The following is a 26,679-nucleotide window of genomic DNA, read 5'->3' as shown; positions in this document are numbered from 1 at the left end:
ATTTCTGTGTATGTCTTCCTGTGTCTATGTGTCTGTGTCAGTGTGTGTGCATGTACGTCTGTGTGTTTCTGTGTGTGCATGTGTTTCTGTGAATACACCTGTGTGCATACACATCTGTCTGTGTGTGTGTGTCTGTGTATAAGTCTGTGCATCTGTGTATGTCTGATTGTGCCTGTGTGTGGCTCTGTGTCTGTGTATATCTGTGTGTTTGTATATGTATGTATGTACATGTGTGTGTCAGTGTGTGTGCGCATGTGGATGTGTGTTTGTGGATATCTGTGTTTCTCTCTGTTACTGTGACTGTATATATATATGTGTGTGTACGTGTGAGAGCATGTATGTTTATCTATATATATGTATGTTTGGTGTGTCTGTATGTGCATGTGTATTGATCTGTATGTGCCATCTATGTATGTCTGTGTATATGTCTGTGTGCATTTCTGTACATCTATCCATATATCTCTGTGTCTATGTGCAGAGTTGCATCTGTGTATTTATGTATGCCTGTGTATGTCTCTATGGGTATCTCTGTGTCTGTGTGGCAATATGTCTGTGTGCCTATGTCTGCATGTGTGTTTATATCTGGGTATATTTCTGTGTTTGTGTATCTATCTATATGTATCTGTTGTGGGTCTCTGTGAGTGCATATGTATTTGTGTCTGTGTATAGTTCTTTCTCTGTATCTATTTGTGTTTTTATGTCTTTGTATCCTGTCTGTGTGCATGTATGGTGTTTATGTATGTCTGTGTATGTGTGTGTTTATGTTTGTGTGTGTGCATTTATGTGTCTGTGTGTGCATGTGTTTTTCTGTGCAAATGTGTGTATATCTGTGTGTTCATGTGTCCGTTTATGTGTCTCTGCGTGTGTATATGTGCTTCTATACATCTGTGTCTTTATGTGCATGTTTCATAGTGCATATGTCTCTGTGTGCATAGTGTCACTGTATATGTCTGTGTGTGTGCATGTGTTTGTGTGTGTTTGTGTGCAAGTGTGTGTATCTGTGTGTTTATGTCTTGTGTATGTATATATCTGTGTGTCTGTGCGTATGCTATGTCTGTGCTTTCTGTCTGTGTATCTGTGTATGCATGTTTTTGTTTCTGTGTATATGTCTCTGTATGTGTCTGTGTGGTTTCTGTGTTCTGTCTATGTCTTGATGTATGTCTGTGGCTATGTGTGTGGGAAGAGGGTGGCAACTCTGTACAATCTCTGCAGAAGAGTCCCCAGAGCGGGGCAGAGAGGTGGGTGTGGTCAGTGTGCTCCAGTCAGAGCTGCAAATGGACGGAGGGTGGGGACACTGTCCCCCAGCTTACTAGCAGCACAGACACTGTGCCAAGGCTGGGTTCCACCACACACGTGTGTTCCAGGGCCGCTGTGGTGGTCCTTTGGACGATGACGGTGTGACCTTCTTCTCTGCTGCTCAGGAAACACCAGCGCCTGCATGCAAAGGGCAAGGCCTCAGGGGCTGCACCCCTTCCACCCTGTATGGGACACAGTGAGTCTGTGTATATGTCTGTACTTTGTCTTTGTGTGTGCATCTGAGTATGTGTTTGAGTATGTCTCTGTGTGTACAGTGTGTATGTTTATGTCTCTGTGCGAGTATCTGTGTGTCTGTGTGTACATGTGTGCGTATGCATGTTTGTGAGTGTTCAAGCAGTGTCTTTGTATGTCTGTCTATGTATATGTGTGTGTCTGCGTGATCATGTCTATGTATATATCTGCATGTCTGTGTGTCTCTGTATGTCTATGTCTCTGTGCATATGTGTTATTTTGTGACTATGTCTGTTAATATGTAAATATGTCTGTTATTTTGTATGTGTCTAGCTATATGTCTGTGCATGTGTGTGTTGTCTATGCGGGCAGTTTCCGTCTCTGTATGAATGTATATCTGTGTATAAATGTCTGTGTGTATGTGCATGTGTCTGTGTGTCCAGGTAAATATCTGTGTCTTTGTGTTCATTCGTGTATAACTCTACATCTTCATGAGTGTGTCTGTGTTTCTATGGTTAGCTGTGTCAGTGAATGTCTGTGTGTGTCTGTGTATATTTGTGTGTCAGAGTCTGTGTGTATGTGTCTAATGTTTGCACATGTGTGTGCATGAAGGTGTGCTGTGTATATGTTTGTATGTAAATGTGTGTCTGTGTATATGTTTGTGTCTGTATATATCTATGTCTTGTATTTACACTATGCATGTCTGCATATATATCTGTGTGCCTCTGTATATGTGCATGTGTGTCTGAGTCTGTGTATTTGTTGTATATGAATGTCTATATCTGTAAATGTATGTTTCTATGTTTACATTTGTGTGCCTGTGCATGTGGGTGTTTGTGCATGTTTTGTGTGTCTGTGTATATGTGTGTATCCGTGGATAAGTCTGTGTGTCTGTGTGTGCATTTGTGTGCCTGTGTATAAGTCTGTGTGAATATGTGTCTGTATATTTCTATGTGTACATTTATGTTTCTGTAAATTTTTCTGTGTGTCTCTGTGTATTCCAATCTCTGTGTACATGTGTTAAGTCTGTGTACATGCCAGTGTGTCTACATGTGTCTGTGTGCATGTCTCTGTACATCCTTGTATTTGTGTGTGTGCAAGTGGGAATGTGCATATGTCTGCCTCTTTGTGTGCATGTGTTTGTGTACATCTGTGTCTATAAGTCTATGTCTGTGTGTGCTCGCAAGTGTGTCTTTGTGAGCATGTATGTATCTGTGCCAATGTCTTTGTTGTGTGTATCTGTATATGTCTGTGTCTCATTCTCTCATACTGTGTTGTGTGAGTGCATGTGCACACCTGTGTATATGTCACTGGGTTTCTGTGTGTATAGATCTGCGTGTACATGTGTGTGTCTCTGTATACATTCGTGTGTCCTCGTGTGGGTGTGGATGTTTCTGTGTGTATGTCTCTAGGTGCCTCTGTGTGTATATGTGCATTTCTGCATACAGGCGTGTGGTGTGTATCTGTGTATGTCTGTGTGAGTCTGTGTCTGCATGTGGGTATATGGGAGTCTCTGCATATGTGTGTGCCTGTCTATATGTCCATGTGTATATCTGTATCCGTCTATATGTCTGCGTATATCTCTGTGTATGCAGGTGTGTGTGTATCCATGTGGGTTTCTGTGTATAAGTCTATGTCTGTATGTGTGTGTTTGCTGTATGTCTGTGTATGTGTCTGAGTCTATACCTGTATCTGTGTGCATATGTGTCTGTGTATAAGTGTGAGCCTGTATGTCTGTGTGGGTGCATGTTTGTGTATCTGTGAATATGTCCATGTGTCCGTGTATATGCATTTGTGTGTGTCGATTTATATGTCTGTGTATTTGTGTGGATGTATATATATATATATATATATCTGTGAGTGCATCTGTTGTTTACATATGTCTGTGCGCATATGTGTAGCTGAGAATATGTCGTGTGTATCTGTGTATGCTTGTGTATGTCTGTAAATGTGTCTGTGTGTATGCATGTGTTTGTTGGTGTATACTGGTGTTTCCGTATACATGTCTGTGTGTCTGTGCGCATGTGCGTCTGTGTGTATGTCTCTGTGTGTCCGTACATCTGTGCATGCATGTGGGTCAGACTGTGTTTGTGTTTTTTGTGTATCTCTCTGTGTCCATGTGGTTGTATGTGAGTACAAGTCTGAGTGTGCCTGTGTGTCTCTATTCATGCTATGTGTGTCTATGTATATGTGTGTGTAATATGTGCATCTGTGTATATGTACATGACTGTGATTTTCTGTGTGTATGCGTATGTGTATATCCGTGTTTATGTTTGTGTGTGCACATATCTTTGTGTCTATATTTCTGGGTGTTTCTCTGTGTGTCTGTGCATATGTGTGTGTCTGTGTCTCTGTGTGGGCATGTGTGTGTATATATGTCTGTCTATACATATGTCTATATGTGGAAGTGGTTGTATGTTTGTGGATATGTCTATGTCCATGTGTGGAGGTGTGTTCCTATGTGTATCTCGGTATGTATGTCTATATGATCATGAGTCTGTATGTTTTTCTGTGTTTCTTTGTGTAGCTGTGTGTCTGTGTATATCTGTGTCTATATGTATGCATGTTTGCAAAACTATCTGTGTAATGCGTGCATATATATGTTTATGTGCATCTATCTGTGTCTATGTATATGTTTGCATTTATCTGTGTGTACATGTATGAGACTATATGTCAGTGCGTATGCTTATGTGTGCATGTGTGTCTGTTGTGTGTATTTTTCTGTCTATATATTTATGCATTTGTTTGTGTGTTTGTGTGTCTATGTGTGTGCATGTTTCTATGTCTGTGTGCATGTTTTATGTGTCTATATATGTGTCTGATTCTGTGTGTACACGTGTGTATCTGTGTATATGTTTGTGCTAGTGTTTTGTGTGCACTGGGTGCATGTCATTGTATCTGCATATATGTCTGTGTCACTGTGTACATCTATGTCTTTGCATGTGTCTGTGTGTGCATGTGTATGTCTGTGTATATGTCTACGCATATCTGTGAATATATGTACGTGTCTGTATCTTTGTGTATATTTTTATATGTCTAGGTATATATATGTGTATCTGCCTACAGGTGTTTCTTTCTATGTGTATCTGTGCATGTGTGTTTGTCCATAAGTTTGTGTCTCTGCGTGCATGTGTGTTGGTGTATATGCATAGAAGCATGTCTTTATATATATATATATATATGTATCTCTGTATATGTTTTGGTATGCGTGAACTTGTGTGTCTGTCCTTGTTTGGGTATGTATCTCTGTGTATGTACATGTGTCTGTGTGTATACGTCTACTTAAGTGTGTACATGTATATGTCTGTTGTCTGTGTATGGATGCATATATCTGTGTCTGTCTGTGTATGTCTGAAATTCTGTGTGTCTATGTGACTGTATCAGTGTATCAATGTATATATGTGTGTCTTTGTCTTATGTGTGAGCAAACTCGTGTTTCTGTGTTTGTTGTTTCTGTGTGTGCATGTGGGTGTGTGTCTACATACATGTCTGTATGCATGTGTGTGTATGTCTGTGAGTGTTTATGTCTGTGGATATATGTACATATGTCTGTGTGTTTCTGTGTATGTCTGGATGTGTCTGTGTGGATATCTGTGCACATTTTCTGTCTCTATATGTGTGTCAGTGCATGTGCTTTTGTGTGTGTCTGTGTTCACATGTGTCGATGTATACATTTGTATGTATATTATGTATATATACATATATATACACACGTATGTATATATGTCTCAGTCTGGATGGACGGACAGACAGGCAGACAGACAGACAGATGGACAGAAAGGCAGGCAGACAGACAGGCAAAGACTATACTGTCTATATGTATGTGTGTCTATGTTTTGTGTGTATGCATATGTCTGTGTGTCTATGTATATATGTGTTTCTGTTTCTGTGTATATGCATGTATGTGTGATTGTGTATCTGTCTATGTATATATCTGTATGTCTGTTTGTGCACATGTATGTAAGTCTGTGTATGCTTGTTGTGTCTCTTTCTGTGCATGTGGGTGTCTGTGTATATGTCAGTGTGTGTCTCTGTACACTGGGTGTGCTTCTCTGTACATGTCTGTAGGTATCTGTGTGCCTTTCTGTGTATATGTTTAGGTCTTGAGTGTGTATGTATCTGTGTTTCTCACTATGTGTTTATATGTATGTGAGTGCATGTGTGCTCATTGTGTGTTTTTGTCATATGTCTGTTTGACGATGTGTTCGCATGTGTTGTGGCTGTGTATGTCTGTGTCTGTCCCTGTGTTTCTGTCTATAGATCTCAGTGTGTGTCTGTATGTCTGTATATGGTTCTGTGTCAGTTTGTGTCTCTGTGTGTCTGTGTTTAATATGTATGTCTTTATGTCTGTGTGTGCATGTGTATGCATATCTGTGTTTGTATGATTGTGTCCATGTGTCTGTGTATATATCTGTATGTCTGTGTTTATTGTTTACACGTGAGTCTGGCTATATATCTCTATTGTGATTGTATGCATGGTGTCTGTGTGGCTGTCAATATTTATATATAAATCTGTGTATGTGTCTTCATGTGTCTCTGCCTGTTGGTTCCTCCGTGTGTGTGTCAGTTTTTGACTGTGTATATGTCAATGTTGTTTGTGTTTATATATGTATATATGCAGTGTTGTTTGCATGGTAATGTGTGTCTCTGTATACGCCTGTGTGTTTCTGTGTATGCATGACTATGTATATGCCTATTTGTTTCTGTGTATCTGTGTGTTCGTGTGTGTATACCTGTGTGTATTTATACGTGTCTGAGGATGTATGTCTTGGGTGTGTCTGTGTATATCTGTCTGTGATTATATCTGTATGTCTATGTCTATGTCTGTGAGTTTCTGCTTGTGTATGCTGTGTGTGCATATCTTTGTGTCTGTGTATATGTATGTGCACAATTGTATGTATGTCTGTGTATCGGCGAGTCATTGTGTGTAGATGTCTGTGTCTCTGTGTGTACATGTGTGTTTGCATGCATCTGTGTCTCTGTATGTATCTGTGTGTCTGTGATTTGTATGCATGTATCTATTTTCTTTAAATGTTTCTGTGTGTCTGTGTGTTTTTATGTGTTCGTGTGAATCTGTGTATACGTCTATGAATAGGTATGTCAGTGTGTGTACATGTGCATGTGTGTGTATGTGTCTCTCTATGTGTGACAGTGTAGGTGTATGTATGTGTGTACATGTCTGTGAATGAACACTTCTTTTGTCTATATGTCTCGATGTTTTGTGTGTATATGCTGGTCTGTATCTGAATGTGCATGTGGGTATATGTCTACATAGGTGTCTGTGTTGTGTGTATGTGTATATCTATGTGTCTACTTACATATCTGTGTGTCTCTATGTGTCTGTGTATAAGTCTGTGTGTGTCTCCGTACCTGTGAATGTGTCCTGTGTACATGTCTATTTGTACAATGTGTGTTTCTGTGTATGTCTTTGTGTTTGTGTGAGCATTGGGTGTGTGTCTGTGTGCATGTCTGTGTTTCTGAGTGTATGTCTTGTGTGTGCATGTCCTATCTGTATGTCTGTGGTGAATGTGTGTGCACATGAGAGTGTTTTTGTGTACACGAATGGGTGTGTATCTTTGTATGCATTTGTATATGTATATGTCTGTGTGCCTGTATGTGTCTGAGTCTATTTGACTATGTATATGTCCGTCATTGTGAAGAAGTTTATCTGTGTGTCTAAGTACAAGTCTGTGTGTCTGTGTGTTTCTATGTGTACGGTCCTGTGTTTGGGTATGTTTGTATGTTCCTTTGTGTATGTCAATACGTGCAGGTTCGTTTGTGTGCCAATGTGTGTGTTTCTATGTATATGCCAAAGTGTGTCTGTGTGTGTGCTAGTACGTATGTCTGGGTCTGTGTCTATGTCTGGACTCTATGCATCTATGAAATTGTGTCTGTGTGTTTACAAATATCTGTGTGCGTATGTTTGTGTAATAGTGTATAAGTCTGTGTGCAGGTGTGTGCATGTATGTATCTCTGAATATGTGTCTTTCTTTGGATATATCTGTTTGTGTATCTGTATATATTTCATCTGTTTGTGAGCATGTATGTGACCAAGTATGTCTGTGTGTCTGTGTATATATATATATCTGTGTCCTTATATATATCTGTTTATGTATCTGTATGTATTTCATCTGTTTGTAAGCATGTATATAACTGAGTATGTCTGTGTGAGTTTCTGTGTTTGTATATATCTGTGTGTCTGTAGATGTCTGTGTGTATAGATTTGTTGGTGTACTGAGATATATCTCAGTATGTGTATCTTTGTGCAGAGACCTCTCTGTACAGGTCTCTGTGTGTGCACATGTTTATCTTGTATGTGTGCGTGTCCCTGTGTGTCCATGTGAGTGTCTGTGTATATGTCTGTGTGTTTGTGTGTTTCTGCATCTCTTTCCTGTGTGCATGTGTCTGTGTATGTCTTTGTGTCTGTGTATCTGTATGTGTCTTTGTATTTGTATGGTGTGTCTGTGCATATGTGTGAAACTGTGATTGTGTGTGTGTACCTGTGTGCTGTATTTGTGTCTGTATATATTTCTCTGTGCAGCTCTTGCGTGTATGTCTGTCTGCGTATGCATGTTTATGTCTGTGAATAAATGTATCTCTATGCATTGAGTGGGTGTCTGAGTATACAAATGTGTGTATCTCTGTGTGTCTGTGTGTATGTATATGTATATTAGGTGTGCATGTGCATCTGTATATTTCTAGTGTGTCTGTGTGTGCATGTGTATTGGTATGTCTGTGAAAATCTGTGTTTATAACTGTGCATGTGAGCGCATTTTTCTGTGTATATGCATGTATATGTGTCTATGTATAAGTCTGTGTGCACCTGTGTCTCTGTATATATCTCCCTTGTGTCTGTTTCAGTATGTCTGTATGTGCATGTGCCTGTGTATATCTATGTTTGTCTGCATATGTCTGTGTATTTATATATTTCTGTATTCAAATGTATGTGCATATATGTGCCTGTGTATATATGTAAGTGTGCACATGTATGTGTCTGTGTGTATATGTACATGTGTCTCTGTGATCACGTGTCTTTCTATAGATACATCTGCATGGTATAGGACTCTTGTGTGTATACATGTATTTTTGTGTATCTGTGTGTATGTGGGTATGTGTCTGTATGTATATATTTTTGTGTATCTGTCTTTGTATATGTGCTTCTCTGCCTCTGTGTTTGCATGTGTGCATGTCCATATTTGCCTATGTCTGTGCCTCTGGGTGTGCATTTTTTGTCTCTGTATCTGTCTATGTGTGAATGAGATGCATGTCTATGTCTGTGTATGTCTATGCTGTCTGTGTGTGTGCATGTGTCTGTGCATATATCTGTCTCTCTGCATGAATGTGTACGTGCTTCTATATCCATGTAACTATCTCTGTTTATATATATCTGTGTGAGCCTGAGTCTAATTTATATCTCTTTGTGTCGTGCTCTGTGCGTATGTGTTTCTTTGATTGCATTTTTCTGAGAGTCTGGGTATATGCCTATGTGTGCTCATGTGCGTTTGTATGTGAGTCTCTGTGTGTGTCTGTGCATATATCTGTGATTATCTCTGTGCATGTAGTCTGTATCCTTCTGTACATTTTTGTGTCTGTGAATGTCTCTATGTATCTGTCTGCATGTGTCTTTGTATATATTTGTGTGTTTCTGTGTATGTGTCTGTATACATGTCTGTGTCTGTATATGTCCTTTTCTGTCTCTGTTTATGTATATGTCTCTGTGTGTCTGTGTATATGTCTGTGTCTGTGTCTATATATATGTGTGTGTATGTTTCTGTGTGTCCATGTACATGTCTGTGTGTGCATACGTGAGTCTTTTCATATGTCTGTGCTATGAGTGTATTAGTGAATGTGTGTTTGTGTATATATGTCTATGTGAGTCTCTGTATATGTCTATGTGTATGTGTCTGTGTATATGTCTCACTGAGTTTGTGTATATTACAGTGTCTGTTCACACGTGTGTGTTGGAGTATATGTCTGTGTGTTCCTGATTCTGTGTGTATATATCTGTTCTGTGTGTGCACGTGTGTGATTTTATATACGCCTCTGTCTCTGTGTTTCTATGTGTCTGTGTTGGATATCATTGGTTTGTCCTTTCTCCCCTTGCCACTAGGAGCTTAGGTTTATCAGTCACACCCATCAAAGTGTTCCCGAGTCACTCCCATTCCTTTGTTTATCTGTAACCATTTCTACCAGTTTATCTGCTCTTCCCTTAATCAAACTCTGTTAATTGGTAAGGTCAGAACTTCCTAGGACACTGAATACTATAACATTGCCTTTCTCTCCTCTTTATGCCTTTTGAATAATTTACTTTAAAGCTATGTCTTTTTTGTATAGACACAAGAAGACAATATTATGTTTTTGTAACTTGGGACTTAATTGGCCTCGAATATTATTCCCTCCCGGGCATCTGCTTTCTCCACTTAAGCCTCAGTTGCCCTCAGTTCCTAGCACCCCAAAGTAGGGTCCCCGACGTGGGACGGGAAGGATCCAGGGCAAGCGGTGAGTTATGTGCTACCCTGGCATCAAGATGGGCCTGGCCAAAGTGCCTAATTCTTAACTATAAGTTAAGAGCTTGATCATAGACAAATGCTGTCATGATCCAATAGTAATTATGAGACTGGGACCCTGCCAGGGATAGGAAAGACTGATCTGGCCTGAGCACTGTAGTCTGAGATTGAGATGGCCCCAGGAGAGCAATTCTATAAGCTTAATGCATCTCTTATTGTGTCCATACAAAATAATTAATATTATGAATTCTTATATGTTTGCTAGCTGAGGAGAAGAGAAACACATTCATGGGACTCCGCCCTTGGGTGGATCCTCCTGCTAAAAGAGAATTAAGTCCTAGGAGAAGCATCCCCTGAGGGAAAAGAACCTTACCCTATTGCTGACCACACCTATGTGTATGCCCCAACCCCCTCATGCTGGGGAGATTTAACTAGGCTGTAAGAGTGGGTTGGGGGGCCAGATCCACAGATCGAGAGAGAGACCGAGAGCCAGGAGAGAACCAGAGAGAGAGAGAATGAAGTAGGATGGGGGAGGAAGAAGCAGGAGGAGAATCAGAGGAGAATGGAGATGGAAATGAAATAAACCGATTGAGCAACCAGTTTGGCCTCCGTCCCTTCCCTCGCCCGCGCTTTTCTTTTTATTTTTGTGTTTTTCACAGTCTGTGTGCGCATCTGTGTATCTATGTATATATATGTGTATGTGTGTCTGTGTATGTCGTTGTGTCTGTGTTTGCATTTTTGGTATGTCTATGTATATATCTGTGTTGTTAAGTCTGTGTGTGCACTTGTGTGTATATCTCTATTCATATGAGTGTGCCTATGTGTGCATCTATATTTCTTTGGCTCCACAAGTGTTGCATATATGTCTGTGTATGTATATATGTTCTCTGTGTGTGTGTCTGTGTGTGCACGTGTATATGTGTGTGCATCTGTATGCTGGCATATGCATGTGTATCTGTGTATATGTCTGTATGTTTCATGTGCCTGTGTTGTGTGCCTGTCTATGTCTGTGTGTCTGTGTATATGTCTACATATTCTGTGTCTGTGCATATGCTTGTGTCTATCTGAGCATATATATATGTCTGTATCTGTATTTGCAAATCGGCGTGCATGTCTGTGTGCCTGTGTGCATGAATGTGTGTGCGCATGTCTATGTCTGTGTGTGTCTGCATGTGGGAGTGGTTGTGTGTATATGGCTGTGTCTGCACATTTGTGAGTTTGTGCATATGTTTCTACTTATGACTGTGTTTATATATGTCTTTGTCTCTGTCTCGGTATATGTCTGTGTTGTATCTATGTGTGTGCACGTGGGTCATGGCTGTGTCTATGTCTGTGAGTTCTGTGTGTACATGTATGTCTGTGTGTACATGTTTTTCTGTGTATATGTATGTGTATCTCTGTATGTGTCAGGTGTGTGCCTGTGTGTATGTCTAATCATCCCTCTGTGTGTCTGTGTATATGTCTGTGGGTGCGTGTATGTGTCTATGTATGTCTGGGTATCTCTGGATATGTGACAAGTGTGTGCATGCGTGTGAATTGTATCTGTGTATATGTGTGTATCACATATATGTATCCATGTTTCTATAAATGAGTGTGTCTCTGTGCACATTTCATATCTGTGTGTACATGTGCATTTCTGTGTATATGTCTCTGTGTGTCTGTGTGTGCAGGTTTGTTTCTGTGTATATATCTGTGTGTATGTCTATCTCTGTATATGTCACTGTTTCTCTGTGTGTCTACATCTGTGTGTGTCTGCTGATACATGCATGTACCTGTGTATGTCAGTGTGTATCACTTTGTATGTGTGTGTCTGTGTGTACATGTCTATGTTGTGTCTATATGTCATTGTGCGCATAGCTATATATCTGTGTTCATTTATCTTTGAGCATGTTGTGCTTGTGTGGATGTGTGCACATGTATACAAGTGTCTGTGGTTTTGCATTTGTATGTGTATGCATGTGTATATCTATGTGTGTCTGTGTATTTGTATATATGTCCATGTGCATTTTTCTGTGTGTCTATATGTATATGTCTGTGTCTATATCAGTCTATATGTCTTTATGCCTGTACATGTATGTGTCTGTGTATCCTTGATTGTGTCTGTGTTTCTACATATATATCTCTGTGCATCTGTATAAGTATGTCGGCATAAGTGTCTGTGTCTATGTGTGTTTGCATGTGTGTATATATCTAAGTGATTATGTGTATGCACATCTGTGCATCTGTGGATGTCTGTATGTCCATCTGAAAGTGTCTTGAGTGTACTATTTATGTCTGTGTGTCATGTATTTGGGCGCATGTGTGTGTATGTCTGTTTTTCAACGTACATGTCTGTGAGTGCATGTGCGCATGCATCTGTGTATGTCTGAGTACTGTGTGTGATTGTATATGTCTTTGTGTTCATATATCTGTGTGTACATGTCTGAATATTTCTGTGTATATGTCTGTTGCATATGTCTGTGCGCATGTGTGTTTGTGTATATGTCTGTGTAAGTCTGTGCATATTGATCTGTGTCTGTGTGTGGATATGCATACCTTAGTATATTTCTGTGTGTATCTGTGTGTACTGGGTGTGCCTGTGTACATGTATTTGTGTGCCTTGTCTGTCTTTGTATATGCCTGTGTGTATCTGCGTGTGTGTCTCTGCATCTGTGTCAGCATCTATATATCTGCATGTCTGTGTATATGTATGTACATCTCTGGGTATGTGTCTGTATGGCTGTGTGTATGCATGTGTATTTGCATATGTCTTTATGTGCATCTGTGTCTGTGTATATAGCTGTGGCCCTGTGTCTGTGCACATGTGTGTCTTTATAGGCATATGTGTGTATCTATGTATCTATATATCTGTGTGAGTCTTTGTGTGTCTGTGTGGCTCTGTGTTTCAGTGCCTACGCATGTGTCTGTTTGTATGTGTGTTTGTGTCTGTGTGTCTATGTGTATGTGGCTGTCTGTGAAATAGTTTTGTAGGGGCTGGAGCGATAGCACAGCGGGTAGGGCGTTTGCCTTGCACGCGGCCGACCCTGGTTCGAATCCCAGCATCCCATATCCCTGAGCACCGCCAGGAGTAATTCCTGAGTGCACAGCCAGGAGGAACCCCTGTGCATCGCCAGGTGCGACCCAAACAGCTAAAAAATAAAAAAAAAATTTTAAAAAGGTTTGTATGTTTCTGTGTGTCTGTCTATATGTACGTTTTATGTGCCAATTATGTCTGTGTTCATGTGTGTGCAGATGTGTTTATGTATGTTTCTTTATGCATGTATGTGTCTGTATATGTCTGTGTGTATCTGTAAGTATGTCTGAGTAACTGTGTGCGCATGTGTATCTGTATGCCTGTGTATATGTCTGTGAGTCAGTGTCTATCTGTATATATGCCTATGTGTTTGCATGTGTATGTATCTGTGTGTGTCTGTGTATATGTCTGTGCATATGTCTATGTATGCAGGAGTATTTATATATTTCTGTCTGTATAATCTGTTGTGTGTACACGTGTTTGTGTATACATCTGTGAGCATATATGTGCATTTCTGTGCACGTGTTTGTTTCTATATGTCTTTGTGAACATGTGGGTGCATCTGCGTATGTCTCTGTGTGACTGTGTAAGCATATGTGAGTCGATTAATGGGTTGTTGTGTCTACAGATCTGTGTGTGCGTATGTGTGTGTATGTGCACGTTGGTGTGCATCTATTTGTGTGTCTGTGTATGCATGTCTGTGTCTATCTACATATATGTGTGTCTGTGTGCATATTTATGTCTGTGTATTCATTTCTATGTGTGTCTGAGGATGTGTCTGAATAAATATATATAGACGTTTCTTTCTGTATATTCTGCATGAGATGTATCTGCACGTCTGTGTTTGTCTGTGTGCATTGTTGTGTGTGTCCCTCTGTGTGTATACCTGTGTTTCTCTGTGTCTGTGTTTGGGTATACGTCCATTGTGTGTACATTTCTGTCTGTGTGTACACTTGACATGTGTGTCTGTATATGTCTTGTGTTTATGTGTGTACTGGGTGTGTCTTGGTATGTCTGTGTGTCCTTGTGTGCACATGTGTGTGGTCTGCATATAAGTCTGTGTACGTGTGTATGTGTTTCTCTGTGTGTATATCACTATGTGTCTGTGTGTGTCTATGTGTGTGACTGTATGTCTGTGTACATGTCTGTCTGTGAATCTGTGAGTCCATATGAATATATGTCTGTATATTTGTCTGTGTTTGTGTATCTCAGTTTATATGTGTGTATCTCTGTGTACATCTGTGTCTCTATATCTGTGTGTCTGTACATGCATTTGTATGTTTATCTATATGATCATGAGTATCTATGTAAATGTGTATTTTTCTGTGTCTGTGTATATGCCTATGAGTGTCTTTTTGTGCGCATGTGTGTGGTGTCTGTGTATATGACTGTGTATGTGTGTCTTTTCCACATGTGCCTCTGTATGTCTCTGTATCTTTTTTTTTATATGACTGTGTGTCCGTTTGTGTGTCCGTGTGTGTCTGGGTATATGTTTGCATGTATCTGTGTGTGCATATGGGCATGTGTCTGTGTATTTGTCTGTTTGTGTCCGTGTATATGTGTTTGTGTCAGTCAATGTGTTTATGTGGCTGTGTGCATGTGTCTATGTATATTTCCGTATCTGTTCGCATGTAAATATGTGCATCTTTGTGTTTCTTTAAGTGTGTACATATGTCTTTGAGCACATGTCTTTTAACTGTGTATGCATATATGTGTCATTATATGTATGCATATGTCTGTTCTATGTCTTATGTTTTGTCTTATGATTATGTCTCTCTATGTATATCTGTGTGTCGCTATGTGTCTGTGTATGTCTCTGTGTGTGCACATGTGTTTCAGTGTGCGTATGTCTTGTGTACATCTGAGTATATGTCTATGTGTGTCAGTGTATATCTCAGTCTACATGTCTATGTCTCTGTATGTGTGCATGTGTGTCTGTGTGCGCGTCTATTTGATTGTGTCTGTGATTTTACGTATATCTCTATCTCTGTATATGTCTGTTTGCATAAGTGAGTGTCTGTGTCTATGTGTATGTATATATCTGAGTGTATATGTCTGCACACATGTGTCTGTGAATGTGTAGATGTGCATCTGTGTGCATCTGAATACGCTGTTTATGTCTGTGTTACATCTGGGGGCATGTGTGTATGTATCTGTGTATATGTCTGTGCGTTTCTTAGTGTGCAAGTGTGAGTTGCTATGTGCACGTGTGAGTTGCTATGTGCACATGTGTGTGAGTCTGTATATGTTGCATATGAATAGATGTCTATGTATAAGTCTGTGAGTTTTTGCATATGTTTATGTCTTGCGTATATGTGTTTCCTGTCTACACTGGGTGTGTCTGTGTCATTGTGTGTGTATGTCTGTTTGTCTCTCTGTCATGTGTATGGGTCTGTGCATAAGTCTCTGTGTTTACCTGGGTATATGTATGTGTGTGCGTTGTGTTTCTGTGTGATGATTTCTGTGTGGGAACATGTCTACATGTCTATATAGATGTCTGTGTTATAGTGTATATGTCTGAATGTGTGCATGTGTACCTATGTATGTCTGGATGTCAATGTATGTTTCTGTGTCTCTGTGTTTCTGTGTCTCTATGTACATTTCTGTGTATGTGTTCACTTGCTTGTGCACATATGTGTATGTCTGTGTGTGCATGTGGGTGTGTATGTATATACACTGTATACAGACTGTGTCTGTGTGTCTGTGTATATGTTTGTGTGTTCATGTGCTTGTGCAAATATGTGTGCATATGTCTGTGTTCTTTGTGTGGTTATGTGTATATGTGTTTGAGTATATATGTTTGTATGTGAGTGTGTGTCTATGCATATATGTGTTGTTTGTGTATATGTCTGTGTCTCTGTGCATGTCTCTGTGTGTGCATGTTTGTATCTGTGTGCATATATCTATGACTGTGTATATGTGTATATGAGTTACTGTGTGTACAAATCTGTTGTCTGTATGTGCATGTGTGTCTGTGTATAAGTCTGAGTGTCTGTGTATATGTCTGTGTCTGTGTCCACAGTTTTGTGTGTCTTTGTGCCTGTGTCAGTGTATGTGTATATCTGTATATATGTTCATGTCTGTATATGCATGTGTCTCTACATGTTTCTGTGTGTCTACATGTGTATCTGTGTTTGTGTATGCCTATGAATATATCTGTGTCTGTGTTTATGTCTGTTTCTCTGTGTGTGTGCACATGTTGTGAGTCTGTGTTTAAAAGTCCCTGTTGTGACTTGGTGCATGTGTGTATAAGTTACGTATATGTCTGAGTCTTTGTGTTATTTCTGTGCATAAGTGTCTTCACACATACCTGTGTGTATCTGTGTGTGCACTGGGTGTGTCTGTATAAATTTATTGAATGTCTGTGTGTCTGTCTACGTGTCTGTGTATGTCTGTGTGGGCTTGTGTATATATGTGTGTCTGCATACAATTCTGTGAATGTCTGTGTCTAGTGTATATATGTATGTGTCTTTGTGTCTGTGTCTCTTTGTCAGTATGTGCACATTTGTGTGTCTTCAAATGTCTGTGTATATCTGTGTGTGCACATGTGTGTGACAGTATATATGTCTATGTATATGTCTGTGCCTGTGTGCACGCATGTTGTCTGTGTGTAAAACCATGTTGTGTGTTGCATGTGGGTGTGTCTGTGTATAGGTCTATGTGAGTCTTTTGTGTCCATTGTCTGTCAGAGTGTGCATGTGTGTCTCTTTGCATGTCTATGTATACACATGTGTGGCTCTATATTTCTTTATGTGTCTATGAATATGTCTGTGTATGTGCATGTTGTGAGTCTGTATAAGTCAGTGTTGTGTATTATTGCATCTGGGTGCTTGCCTTTGTATATGTCTATGTGAGTCTGTGTGTGTGTATCTCTGTCTCTGTGTGTTTGTTTGTGTCTTGGTATTTGCCTCTGTTTTTTTGTGTGTGCCCTGGATGTGTCTAAATATATTTGTCTATGTGTCAGTGTCTTGTGTCTGTGTGTCAATGTATATATGTTTGTCTTTGTGTCTGTGCATATATCTGTGTCTTTGTATATATGTTACTGTGTATCAGTGTGTGCACATGTATATATCTGTCTATGTGTGCACACGTGTCTGGTGTCTGCATGTGCACATGTGTCTGTGTGCATGTCTGTATCTATATGTGTCTCTGTCTACATGTGTTCATATTGTGTGTCTATATGTAAGTCCATGTTGTTACTGTGTTGCATTGGGTGTGCGTCTGTGCATATGTTTGAGTCTCTGTGTGTCTTCACATATGACTATGCGTGCATCTGTGTGCATTGGGGTTTTCTCTGTGTATATATTTGCATGTCTGTGTGTGTCTCTATATATCTGTATATGTTTCTATATATCTGTGCATATGTCTGTGTGTTTCTATGTATGTCGGTGTGTGCATGTGCATGCGCATGTGTCTTTGCATATCTGTATGTGCATGTGTGTGTTTGTATATGTCTGTGTTCACGTATTTGTGAGCACATGTCTGAACATTTCTGTGTCTATGTATATGTCACTGTTGCATGTCTGTGTATTTATGTCTGTGTATATGTGTGAGTCTGTACGTGTTTATCTGTGTCTGAGTGTAGATGTTTCTCTGTACGTCTCTGTATGTGTATCTGTGTGTCCACTGGATATGTCTGTGTATATATGTGTGCCTTATTCGTCTGTGTATATGTCTGTATATGTGTCTTCATGTCTGTGTGTATGTATGTGTATCTCTGTGTATGTGTCTGTTTTGCTGTGTGTATGTGTATTTGTATGTCTTTACGTGCACATGCGTGTCTGTATATAGCTGTGTATGTCTGTGTTTGTTTCTGTATATATCTACGTGAGCATGCATCTGCATGTCTGAGTGTGCATATATACTGTCTGTACATATGGTATGTGTGTCTGTATATGTCTTGTGTTTGTATGTGCACTGAGTGTGTATCTTGGTATATATCTGTGTCTTTGTGTGCACGTGTGTGGTGTCTGTATATACGTCTGTGTGTTATGTGCAAGTATATGTCTATCTGTATGTCACTGTGTCTTGTTGTCTATGGATGCGTGAATGTGTATGTCTATGTATATGTCTATGTGAATATCTGTGTGCATGTGCATGTGTGTCTGTATACTTGTCTGTGTTTGTGTATGTTGGTGTATGTGCTTATTTCTGTGTGCATCTGTGTCTAGATGCCTATGTGCTTTTGCATATGTATTTGTTGTTTATTTATATGATCATGTGTATCTATGTATATATGTGCATCTTTCTGCATATCTGTGTATATGGCTGTGTGTCTGTGTAGATCTGTATATCTTTTGCATGAGTGTCTGTATATATGTCTCTCCATGTCTTTTTTTTTATACGTCTGTGTGTGTTCATGTGTTTCTCTGTGCATATGTTTGCATATCTCTATGTGTGTATACAGGTGTGTGTCTATGTATTTGTCAGTATTTGTGTCTGTCTATAAGTCTGTGTATATGTTAGTGTGTTCATATGTTTGTGTGCATAAGAGTCTATGTCTGTGTGTGTGCATGTGTGTCTGGGTATCCATGTATGTCTCTATGTGTGTATATGTCTGTTTGCATGTGTGATCTGTGTGCGTGCTTTGGTGTCTGAGTATGCATATGTGTTTCTGTGTATGTCTGTGTATATCTGGGTGCACGTGTATATCTCTGTGCCTATATATTTTTATGTTCCTCTGTGTCTGTGATTGTGTGTCTATGTGTATATTTATGTGTCTGTGCCTACTGCATTCTGTGTGTGCACATTTTTGGCTGTTTGTGTATGTGTGTATTATGTCTCTGTGTGTGCATGTGGGTATCTGTTTATGTAAATGTCTGTGTGAATCTATGTGTGTTTCTGTGCATGCATATATTTGTGACTATATAGGTCTTTGTGTGTACCTCTGTGTGCGTGTCTGTATATTATGTCTGTGTGGCTTGTGTGTTTATGTGTGTGTGTCTACAAGTTTGTGTCTGTTTATGTGCATCCATTTACATGTGTGTTCATGTGTCTGTATATCCGTGTATGCATATGTGTTTGCATATGTGTTTGCATATATCTGTGTACACATTTGTGTCTGTATGTATCCTATGTACACTGGGTGTGTGTCTCTCTGTAGGTATCTGTACCTGTGTTCACGTCATTGTGTGTATATGTTTGTCTGTGTGTGTCCATGTGTGTGGGTCTGTATATATGTTTGTGTCTTTTTTAGATATATGTACGTGTGTGCATGTGTGTGTTCATTGTATTCATGTGTTTGAGCATGTCTATGTGTCTGTATATATGTCTGTGGGATGTATCTGGGTATGTGCATGTCTCTGTGTATATGTCTGTTTATGTACGTTTTTGTGTCTGTTTCTGTGTCTCTGTGTGTTTCTGTGTTTGTGTACATGTTTGTATGTGTATATGCTTGTGTACTCATGCGTTTATGCAAATGTGTGTCTGTATATATATATGTTGTTCATGTGTGATTATGTGTATCTGTGTTTGAGTATATGTCTCTGTGTGCATGTATTTGTCTCTGCATATATATCTGTCTTGTGTCTATGTATACATGTCTGTGTGTGCCTGTTATGTATCTATGTCTATGTTTTTTGTGTATGAGAATGTCGGATATCTGTATAAATAGTGCAGGTATGTGTGTGTGTCTCTGTGTGTGCACATGTTTGTCTGTGTATATCTATGTATGTCTGTATACGTCTGTGTGTTTTTGAGTGTGAATGTGACCGCATATATGTATGTGTGGGTCTGTGTGTATATGTATATCTGTGTCTATTTGTGCATGGGTCTGTCTTTCTGTACATATGTGTGTGCCTGTGCATCTGTGTATCTTTGTGTATATATGTCACTTTTGTGTGCATGTGTTTCTGCCCATGTATGTGTGTATTTGATCGTGTGTATGTCTGTGTGTACATGTATATGTCTGTGTGAGCATGTAGGTGTGTGTTTATGTATATGTGTGTTGCTCTTTGTATACACTGTCTATGAATATGTCTGTGTTTGTGTATATATATATATATAGTGTCTGTGTTAGTGTGCATGTGTCTGAATATGCCTGTTTGTACACATCTCTGTTTCGATATTTCTTTGTATATATGTCTGTATGTGTTATTGTATGTCTGTGTGTGCATGTGTCTACATGTATACGTGTTGTCTGTGTGTGCATGTGTATCAGTGTGTACGTATCTATGTCTGTGTATGAGTTAGTGTAAGTATCATTTAGCGAATGTATCTGTATATGTCTGCGTGTCTGTGTATTTGTATGATTGTGTCTATGTGTATATACGTATCTGTGTGTCTGTGCACATAAGTTTGTATATATGTACATGTTATAGCTGTGTGTGCATGTGTGCATATGTCTATGTGAGTCTCTGTGTATGTTCGTGTTTCTGTTTATATATTTGTGTGTATGCACGTGTGTCTATGAATATATCTGTTTTTGTCTGGACATATGTCTGTTTCTGTGTATATGTGCTTGTGTGTGAGTGTATGTATGTGTCTATGTGTATATGCGTGCCTATATGTACATGTTAAGTGTGTCTATATGTGTGTGTCTTTATATATCTATTTTCATATGTCTGTATATATCTGTGTGTCTGAGTCTATGTGTGTAGAAGTCTGTTGTCTGTGTGTGCATGTGTATCTGTATATGTCCATTTGTGTGTGTGATTGTATGTATGTGTATATGTCTGTTTGGGTCTCTGTGTGCATGTGTGTCTGTGTATAAATGCATATGTCCTTGTGTTTCTATGTATGACCATTTATGTCTGTGTATCTCTGTGCCTATGTCTGTGTGTATGTGTCCATGTCTATGGATATGTCTGTGTCTCAGTGTGTGTCTGTGTATATGTCTGTATGTCTATCATTGCGTTTACATGTCTCTGTGTTAGTCTTTGTGTGTCTTTCTATATGTCTGATTGTGTGCATGTGAGTGTCTGTCTATAGGTGCTTGTGCGTGTCAGTGTGGATTTGTGTCTATTTTTGTATTTTGGCTGTCATTTGTGTGTGCAAGCTTGTTTCTGTGTTTCTGTATGAGTCCATGTGTCTGTATGCATGTCAGTGTAAATCTGTGTATGTGTGTCTTTGTGTATGTGGTTTGTGCTGGTATATATTGTATGAGTGTATACGTATGCGTGTGCATGTGAGTGTGTCTGTGTAAGCATGTGGGTGCCTGTGAGCTCACATGTGTGTTTGTGTACACATATGTGTCTGTATATCTGTGTATGTCTGTGTGTGCATGTGGGTGCATGTCTGTGTGTATGTCTGTATCTATTTTGTGTGCATGTTTATGATCTGGTTGTATGTGTCCTTGTATGTGTGTGTCGGAATACTCATCTGTGCATCTGTGCATGCCTATGTATATGTACGTGCACCTGTGTATTTAAATGTCTGCATGTCTGTGTTCATTTTCTGTATCCGTGTTTGTGTATTTGTCTGCGTGTGCACTTGTGAGTGAGTCTGTGTGTGTGTTTTGTCTGTGTGCATGTGGGTATGTGTTTATGTCTGAGTCTCTGTATGTCTGTGTCTGTGTGTGCATGTTTGTGTTTGTGTATATTTATATATTTTTTTCTTTTTGGGTCACACCCGGCGATGCACAGGGGTTACTCCTGGCTCTGCTCTCAGGAATCACCCCTAGCGGTGCTCAGGGGACCATATGGGATGCTGGGATTCGAACCTGGGTCGGCCGCATGCAAGGCAAACACCCTACCCGCTGTGCTATCGCTCCAGCTCCTATATTTATATTTGTGTGTCAACATATAATTCTGTATCTCTGTCTCTCTGATATATGTCTATGTATATACCTGTGTGTGTGCATTCTGTGTTTCCATAGATATGACTATAAATGTGCCTACATATGTTATATCTATGTCTGTGTATATATATCTCTGTGTATATGTCTGTGTGTGTGCATGTGTATCTGTGTGTGCATCTTATGCTGGTGTGTGCCTGTGTTGTGTGTATCTGTATGTCTGTGTGACTATGTATGTCTGTACATTCTGTGTATGTCTGGGCATGTTTATGTCTGTGTGTATATAATGTCTGTGTGTATCTGTGCGCACATGCGTATGTATATGTCTAAGTGTGTTTGTATGAATGTGTGTGCGCATGTGTGTCTGTGTCTGCATATGGATGTAGGGTTGTGTATATGTGTCTGCACAGGTGTGTGCATCTGTGTATGTCTGTGTCTACGCATATGATTACGTCTATATATGTGTGTGTCTCTGTCTCTGTTGTGTTTATGTGTGTGCATGTGGGTCTGTGTCTGTGTATATGTCTGTGTGAGTCTCTGTGTGTTAAGCGCATGTCTGTGTTCATATGTCTTTCTGTGTATATGTATGTGTATCTCTGTATGCACTGGGTGTGTGACTGTGTTTGGGTATCCTTCTATGTGTCTTTCTATATGTCTGTGTGTGAATGTGTGTGTCTCTGTGTACAGGTATGTGTGTCTCTATCATTGTGCGTTTTCGTGTCTTTATGTCAGTATATCTGTATGTTCATGTGTGATTTTGCATTTGTATGTGTGTATATGTATGTGTCTATGTGTGTCTGTGTGTATCTGCATTTTTCTGTGTATCTATGTATATTTCTGCATGTCTGTTTCTGTGAGTGGGCACGTGTGTGTATGTCTATACGTATATGCATCTCTGAGTCTGTTGTGTATGTATGTTGTTTGTTTGTCTGTGTGTATGTTTGTGTGTGCATATGTGGGTTTATGTCTATGTATATGCCTGTGTGTATTTGTATGTTAGCCCCTCAGTGTGCATATATCTGTGTCTCTATTGTACATTTCTCGGTTTATGTCTGTGTGTCTGAGTTTATGTCTATGTCTGCATGTGTTACTGCATGCACGTGTATTTATCTGTTTTCTGGTGTGTTGCACGTGTGTATCTGTTTTTGTCTATGTGCATGTCTGTACATGTGTTTGTATGTCTATGTATATATCTGTGTCTGTGTATACGTCTGTGCGGATGTGTCTATGTATATGTCTGTGTCTATTTTTCTATGTGTGTACATGTGTATGTCTCTATATGTTGGTGTATGTGTGCACATGGGCGTGAGTCTCTTTATATGTCTGTGTGTGCACTTGTGTCTTTGTATATGTGTGTACATGTGTATATGTCTGTGTTATGTCTACATTTCAGTTTATGTCTATGTATATGTCTGTATCAGTCTCTGTGTGTTTGTGCATATGTGTCTATGTGTTACTGTGTCTGCATGACTATGCATATACCTTTGTGTCTCTATGTATCTGGGTGAGTCTGTGTGTTGTGTGTATATATATATATGTTTGTTTTTCGTGTGTGTGCAAGTGTGTCTCTATATGTATCTCTCTGTCTGCACATGTACTGTATATATGTATGTCTGTGTCTATTTCTGTCTCGATCTATATGGCTCCGTGTTTCTGTATGTCTATGTGTGCATGTGTGTCTGTGTGTACATTTGTTGGTGTATACGTATGTCTGTATTTCTATATGCCAGTGTCTGTATAAATGTCTCCGTCCATGCATCTGTGTGCATGTGTCTATGTATATATCTGTTAGTCTGTGCATGTGTCTGTGTGTCTAGGCATGTGTGTGTATATGTTGTGTTTCAATGTATGTATGTGTGTCTGCAAAGGCCTGTGTGTTTCTGCATATATAATGTGTTGTAGTGGAATCTATGTGACTGTAAAGGTGTGTAATGTCTGTGTGTATACATGCATGTGTCCGTGTATGTCAGTGCCACTCTGTGCATTTGGCTGTGTATCTATTTATATATCCATGTCTATCTATATTCTGTGTATATTTGTGTGTTCATGTGTCTGTGAGAATGTGTCGATGCATACATTTCTGTGTGTATGTGCATTTCTGTATTTATGTATACGTCTTGTCTCAGTATGTGCATGTGTGTGTCTGTAAATATGTATGTCTATGTGTAAGTGCACATGCCTATGTCTGCAAATAACTTTGTGTATGTAAATATGTGACACATGTGTGTGACTGTGTTTGTCTTGTGATTGAGTCTATTTACAAAACTGTAACTGTTTATGAGTGTGTTTGTATATATATCTGTGTGCATGTCTATGTGCATTGTGTGTCTGTCTATATCTGTGTCTGTGTGTATATTTCAGTATATGTCTGTTTCTCTGTGTATATTTCCATATGTGTGTACCCACGTGTGTGAGTCTGTATCTCTCTGATTGCTGTAGGTCTACATGTTGGTATGTTTCTCTGTATATGTGTGACTCAGTTTGTGCATGTCTGTATCTGTGTGTGCATATTTGTGTCTATGTATATGTATGTCTATGTGCACACATGTTTGTGTCTGTGTGTGCATTTGTGTCCATGTATAGGTCTGTGTCTGTGTACACATCTGTGGGTATCTATGTGTGTCTCTGAATATGTCTGTGTGTGCATTTGTGTATCTCTGTATACATATATGTGTCTCTGTATGTGTGTATGTCTGTGTGTGGTATATGTCTGTCATCTATTTGTAAATGTATATGCTTACATGTGTGTATTGTCTGCAGATGTCTGTTGTACATGTGATTATATTTTTATCTGTGTATATGCCGGTGTTGACTGTGCATGTCTGTGTATTTGCGTGCATGTGTGTGTCTTGCATATATCTGTGTCTCTGAGTGTCTGTGTATATGTCTGAGTGTGTCTGTGTTCACATGTGTTTCTGTGTAATCTGTGAGATCTGTATGTATATCTCTTTTGTGTCTATGTGAGCATGTTTGCATGTCTGTGCTTCTGTGTGAACGTGTTTGTCTATGTTGGAGTATATATGTAGCTCTGTGTATATGTTTGTGTGTCCCTGTAAACTGATGTGTATGTCTATGTCTATGCATATGTGTATGTCTGTCTGTACATGTGTGTATGTCTGTGTATTCATATGTGGCTACCTCTGCATCCTGCATATGTCTGTGTCATGGTATGAACATACCATGTGTGTCTACCTCTGTGACTATCTGTATATATATGTGTCTGTGCATGCGTGTCTACCAATGTATGTTAGTATACATGTATTTCATTGTGTGTATATGTGTGTAACTGAGTCTATGTATATATCTATGTGTGCATGGGTGTCTATATATATGCAAATATGTGTGCATCTATGTATATGACTGTGTTTGCATGTGTGTTGGTCTGTGTATACATATGCATCTATGATGTGTATGTGTACCTGTATGTATCTGTGTATATCTGTTTTGTGTCTCTGGATGTCGGTAAATGCATCTGAATGTCTGTGAGTACATCTTTTGTGTCAATCTGTGTGCACATGTTTGTGTCTGTGTGTGACTACATATGTCTGTATGTGACTGTATATGTCTGTGTGTGCATGTGTGTGTTCTATTTTTATATGTCTGAGTATGTGTGTATGTCTGTGTGAGCATGTGCTTGTGTCTGTGTACGCGCACATGTGTTTGTGTCTATATATATCTCCATATGTGGAGTAGATGTGTCTATGTCTGTTTGTATACTTAATTGTGTATTTGTGTGACTTTGTGTTTGTCCGTGTGTATGCATGTGTGTGTCTATGCAAATGTATTTATATATTTCTATGTGTTCTGTATATGTCTATGTGTGCATGTGTTTGTACCTATGTTTCTGTGGATATGTCTGTATTAGTGTGCATGTGTCTGTGTCTCTGTATTTCCATGTGTTCATCTCCTGAGGAAAAAAGAGACGTTTCTACCTACCTCTTGAGTCAAGGCAGGAGAAGAAAGATTCCTTCAGGGGACCCAAAGGACCGACTCCCGTGACAAGGAAACGGCTGCCTGTTTTCTCAACACTCCAGCACGAGTGAGCCTGCAGTCGGGGGAGAATACACGGAGACTCTGGCGCACAGACCCCACTGCGAGGAAGGGACACAGCACACAGCTTACAGAGCAGCTCAGAAGACACAGTCAAGTGTCTGGGCCGAGCCGCAGGACAGTGGGGATGGTGTCTCTCTGTTCCACGTGCAACAGACCCAGGTTCGATCCCCGACATCCCCCAGGCCCCCGCCTCTCCCAGAGTGACTCCTGAGCAGAGCCAACAGTAAGCCCTGACCACCACCACGTGTGCACAAAAAAACTGAAATATTAATAATATTAAAATGTGCAAATTATTCTTTAAAAGCAATGTGCAAGATTGCAAAATGGAGCCTACATTCAGACTAGTCTCTCTTGTTTATATGTCTATATTTGTATGTTTGTATGGGACTATATTTGTCTGTGTGTGCATGTGTGTTCTATGTTTGTGTATACACCTCGGTATGTGTTTGTATGTTTGTGTTTGTATGTCTGTGTGTATATGTGTGTACATGTTTGTGTATACACCTCGGTATATGTTTGTGTTTGTATATTTATGTGTACATGTGTGTGTGCCTGTGTGAGTCTCTGTTGTTTATGTCTATGTGTTCACGTATGTGTCTGTGTATATGTCTGATTTGTCTGTGTATGTCGGTGTGTATGTCTGTGTGTCAGACTCTGTATATATCTGGTGTCTGTATATTTGTGTGTCTCTACGTATATGTGTACATGTGTATGTTTCTATATGTTTGTGTTTCTTTGTGCATGTGTCTATATATGTGTTTGTGCGTTTACAGTACTTGTCTATGTCTGCATGTATGTGTACATGTCTGTGTATATGTTTGTGTATACAATTATGACAATTGTGCCACGTGCGTAAAACTATGTATATGTCCATATGTTTCTGT

At 39.5% G+C, this 26,679-nt stretch overlaps 1 long non-coding RNA gene across 5 annotated transcripts in view; it reads right to left on the bottom strand.

The window, feature by feature from the left end:
- Nucleotides 1-26,679, bottom strand: part of LOC129400124 (uncharacterized) — an 85,059-nt gene that overhangs the window by 44,706 nt on the left and 13,674 nt on the right. For 4 of the 5 annotated variants that reach the window (XR_008627449.1, XR_008627447.1, XR_008627448.1 and 1 more), the window contains one exon: nt 25,679-25,787. This is a non-coding gene — a long non-coding RNA (uncharacterized LOC129400124). Of the gene's footprint in view, nt 1-1,310; nt 1,435-25,678; nt 25,788-26,679 lie in introns of all 5 variants that reach the window. The other variant, XR_008627450.1, reaches the window with a different exon arrangement.

Source organism: Sorex araneus, chromosome X (genome assembly GCF_027595985.1).
Source record: "Sorex araneus isolate mSorAra2 chromosome X, mSorAra2.pri, whole genome shotgun sequence".
NCBI lineage: Eukaryota > Metazoa > Chordata > Mammalia > Eulipotyphla > Soricidae > Sorex > Sorex araneus.
This window is presented reverse-complemented; position numbering and strand designations above follow the sequence as displayed.